General features: G+C 40.7%; 1 long non-coding RNA gene across 1 annotated transcript; it reads right to left on the bottom strand.

The window, feature by feature from the left end:
• Positions 1-1,100: 1,100 nt before the first annotated feature.
• Positions 1,101-1,503, bottom strand: LOC132884385 (uncharacterized). The gene is made up of 3 exons (XR_009654452.1): positions 1,473-1,503; positions 1,318-1,362; positions 1,101-1,162 (listed from the first exon to the last, which is right to left on the bottom strand). It is a non-coding gene; the product is annotated as an uncharacterized LOC132884385 (long non-coding RNA).
• Positions 1,504-5,021: the final 3,518 nt, after the last annotated feature.

The raw sequence follows: 5,021 nt of genomic DNA, 5'->3' as shown, positions 1-5,021 counted from the left end.
AAAGTCCTGACCTTAATCCAATCGAAATGTTGTGGAAGGACCTGAAGCAAGCAGTTCATGTGAGGAAACCCACCAACATCCCAGAGTTGAAGCTGTTCTGTATGGAGGAATGGGCTAAAATTCCTCCAGGCTGGTGTGCAGGACTGATCAACAGTTACCAGAAATGTTTAGTTGCAGTTATTGCTGCACAAGGGGCTCACACCAGATACTGAAAGCAAAGGTTCACATACTTTTGCCACTCACAGATATGCAATATTGGATCATTTTCTTCAATAAATAAATGACCAAGTACAATATTTTTTGTCTCATTTGTTTAACTGGGTTCTCTTTATCTACTTTTAGGACTCGTGAAAATCTGATGATGTTTTAGGTCATATTTATGCAGAAATATAGAAAATTCTAAAGGGTTCACAAACTTTCAAGCACCACTGTAAGTATTTGTGTTTCTTTTTGCAGGTGTTGCAGATGACTGGAAAGGAAAGGTAAGACTCAATAAGTACCATTAGCTGCTTTTGTTTGGCATCTTCCTTCACCAGGGCCTCTGCTGCCAAAAACTCCTCCATGGTGGAGAGTGGGAGCTTGATTAGGGGCGATGTCTGGGGTGTGTCTTGTCTCCCCATCTCTCTCCTTAGGGCCCTGACCTCTTGCGCCAGCCTTCCTACTTCCCCCTTCAGCTCCCTGTTTTCCTCCCTCAGCTGGCCAAGGAGAGCGATGACTGTGCTGATGCCCATGTCTGTTAAGTAACACCAAACATTAGGACTTTTATTTCATATTGCTGGTCATTTTTGAACAGTGATTACAGTTGATGACTCACCACGCAGCAACTGATTGTTCCCCTGTTGCAATGGCAGAGGTGTGGCTGAAATATCAGAGAGTACAATTTAGTTCACTACAAGGTGCGCCTTAATTTAAATTTCTGTTCTAAATTTACAATTTCATGTTGATTGATTGATTTCCTCTTTGACTTAATGGAAGCAGTGACGTGGCTGGGGTGAATCTGAAAAATTGTATAGTCAGTTGATCAAAATGCATCTACATAGATATTTGTTTGTCGTTTTGTTGTTTGTCATTTTTGGCATAAATAAAGGCAATGCATAGTTACCATGGGTTAGTGGCTGGCTGTGAAGGAAAGGGCCTGGCGGGGTTTCTGAAGACGGTGAATCTGAAAAATAGTAAGCAGTCAGTTTTCCTCCCTCAGCTGGCCAAGGAGAGCAATGATGGTGCTGATGCCCATGTCTGTTAAGTAACACCAAACATTAGGACTTTTATTTCACATTGCTGGTCATTTATGACCAGTGATTACAGTTGTGGACTCACCACGCAGCAACTGATTGTTCCCCTGTTGCGATGGCAGAGGTGTGGCTGAAATATCAGAGAGTACAATTTAGTTCACTTCAAGGTGCGCCTTAATTTAATTTCTGTTCTAAATTCACAATTTTCATGTTGATTGATTGATTTCCTCTTTGACTTACCATGGAAGCGGTGACGTGGCTGGGGTGAATCTGAAAAATTGTAGAGTCAGTTGATCAAAACGCATCTACATAGATATTTGTTTGTTATTTTTTTAATTTACTACTTATGTTTTTATTTATATATATTTGAATTATTTGGACATGGGGAAAAACTATATTTAAAATCCAAAGAGGGATGGAGGGAGGAAAATTAAAACAAAAGAAAGAAATGAAATATAGAGTAGAGTATATTTGATAAAATTAAGGATGCTTTTATTCAGTAAACATTTAAAAAAATGTTCTACAACACTCTAGCCTAGTGACTTACCAGTAACAAAATAGACTTGAAGTATTCAGATCCGCTCTGCATAAAGCAGCTAAATCCTCTCTCTGTCTCCCGGCAGAAAGCTCCTTGGTTTGCTCCCCTTGTGTCTCAATCACAGCTGGTATTCTGTAGAAAGACTTCTTTTCACCTTTCCCATCAGCTTTGTTAGAACCCTAACACAGCACAAAAGTTTACCATTGTAGGTTTTTGATGAACCAAGTGCCTCGTGGGTTCACAGACCGCGCGCTGCCGTTATTTCCCCCAAATCACGAGTTTGTTGGTCTTCCAATATGGCGCAGGGTTTGTTTACTTCCGGTTTCGGGTGACGTCAGTGAAAGGGGTCTAATGGGGGCATTACCGCCACCCACTGGATTGGGGTGTAAAGCAGTCTGAACAAAACGTGTAAACATAAACATAGGAGAAATGAACCCGTTTTTCTAACTCGTCCTCACTTAGTCTACTTTTCTTTTTTGATTAGTCTGGATTTGATATTGTAAATTTAAATGTGAATCAATGTATATTCATCGGACATGAACAAATGAATAAATCTTGAGTAATCTTGAGGGGCGTGTGATCGAACGAACCCTCCGATCCCCCCTGGCTACGGGCCAGAATTTATCTCATCTCATTTCATTATCTCTAGCCGCTTTATCCTTCTACAGGGTCGCAGGCAAGCTGGAGCCTATCCCAGCTGACTACGGGCGAAAGGCGGGGTACACCCTGGACAAGTCGCCAGGTCATCACAGGGCTGACACATAGACACAGACAACCATTCACATTCACACCTATGGTCAATTTAGAGTCACCAGTTAACCTAACCTGCATGTCTTTGGACTGTGGGGGAAACCGGAGCACCCGGAGGAAACCCACGCGGACACGGGGAGAACATGCAAACTCCGCACAGAAAGGCCCTCGCCGGCCCCGGGGCTCGAACCCAGGACCTTCTTGCTGTGAGGCGACAGCGCTAACCACTACACCACCGTGCCGCCCGGCCAGAATTTATATTCTGAACAATTAGTTGCTCATCCTACCAATGCTGAAAACTGGCCGGCAAAAGTGACGATGGTTCAACATTGTATATTCGACCTTCTCTGACGGTCGACAGATCAACCTTTACTCACGGTGATTCAACAGTGATAAATCGACCTTCTCCGACGGCGGAGAAATCGACGTTTCACGGCGCCGTTTCAGCGTTGATTTTCTGACTTACGACGGAAACCGACCATTCTGACCAAGAATCGGCGCCGTTTCAACGTCCCTCTGCTATCTGGGATAGATAGATTGTGTTTGTGTGTGTGTGTGTGTGTGTGTGTGTGTGTGGGATATTGCACAGTTACACGAAGATGTGAAGTTTATTATCTTCGACTGGTGTGTGTGTGTGTGTGTGTGTGTGTGTGTTTATACAGTGGTGCTTGAAAGTTTGTGAACCCTTTAAAATTTTCTATATTTCTGCATAAATATGACCTAAAACATCATCAGATTTTCACACAAGTCCTAAAAGTAGATAAAGAGAACCCAGTTAAACAAATGAGACAAAAATATTATACTTGGTCATTTATTTATTGAGGAAAATGATCCAATATTACATATCTGTGAGTGGCATGTACAGAGGGACACTGTACCAGCTCATGGTGGTGGTAGGCTCATCATGATCTGGGGCTGTTTTGCTGCCAGTGGAACTGGTTCATTGCACAAAATGGATGGAATAATGAAGAAGGAGGACTACCTCAGAATTCTTCAGCATAAACCATCAGAAACTTGAACACGACTTAGGAGTTACAACAGGACAATGAACCCAAACACGCATCAGAGTTGGTTGTAGAGGATAAAGCAGGCTAACGTTAAGCTTAAAACAAGCCCTGACTTCAACCCTATTGAAAATATATGGACCGTGCTTTTAAGTCGAGTCCATGCCAAGAAAAAATAACAAATTTAATTGAACTCCACCAATTCTACCATGAAGAGTCGTGAAATATCCAACCAGAATTCTGCCAGAAGCTTGTTCATGGTAAACAAAAATGTTTGGTCAAGATCACATCACACACATCACATTATCTCTAGCCGCTTTATCCTTCTACAGGGTCGCAGGCAAGCTGGAGCCTATCCCAGCTGACTACGGGCGAAAGGCGGGGTACACCCTGGACAAGTCGCCAGGTCATCACAGGGCTGACACATAGACACAGACAACCATTCACACTCACATTCACACCTACGGTCAATTTAGAGTCACCAGTTAACCTAACCTGCATGTCTTTGGACTGTGGGGGAAACCGGAGCACCCGGAGGAAACCCACGCGGACACGGGGAGAACATGCAAACTCCGCACAGAAAGGCCCTCGCCGGCCCCGGGGCTCGAACCCAGGACCTTCTTGCTGTGAGGCGACAGCGCTAACCACTACACCACCGTGCCGCCCTGTTTGGTCAAGATGAATCTTGAAAATAGATATTTTACCCAAATATTAGTTGTGCTGTATGTATATTTTTGACCCTGTGTTGATTTCAGAAAACCCAAAGAAAATTAAAACTTGTGCACCAAATTCTAGTGTTTTTTTTTATTAAAGATGTACGCTGTACAATAATTCTGCCACAGAAAAAGTTCAAAGAAATTACTGAAAGCCCAAATATTGCCATGACATTCAGATCCAAGATGATATTCATAAACTTCTGACCACAACTGTATTTATTCATTTTATTGCCTTTTTTTTATTCATTTCCCCTGGCCCTTTTAGTTTTTTCTTATTTTTTATTTCTTTTTTATCTACGTATATTTTAATTTGTTTATTTCTTTAACTTCTTTTTTCCTTCTGATCCTTCTTATAATGACTCAAGTAAAAGTACTGTTATTTTATAATATTAATGACTCAACTAGAAGTAAATGTACTAATCAAAATAATGATTTGAGTATGAGTAAAAAAGAATCTCATAAACTGACTACAAGTAGTAAGTAATTTCATATAATGATGTATGACATTCAAATGTATCAGAATCGATTATGACCAAAATAAAAAATTTAAAGTACTTGTCTAATAAACACAAAATCTGATCATTCAAGTACTATATCTAATTTTAAAAATTAAATATTCACAACCCCAATTCCAAAAAAGTTGGGATGCTTTGTAAACTGGAAAAATAAAGAGAATGTGATAATTTGCAAATCATGGAAACCATATATTTCATTGAAAATAGTACAAAGACAACATATCAGATGTTGAAACTGAGAAATTTTATTGTTTTTTGAAAAATAT

Source organism: Neoarius graeffei, chromosome 4 (genome assembly GCF_027579695.1).
Source record: "Neoarius graeffei isolate fNeoGra1 chromosome 4, fNeoGra1.pri, whole genome shotgun sequence".
Classification (NCBI taxonomy): Eukaryota; Metazoa; Chordata; class Actinopteri; order Siluriformes; family Ariidae; genus Neoarius; species Neoarius graeffei.
This window is presented reverse-complemented; position numbering and strand designations above follow the sequence as displayed.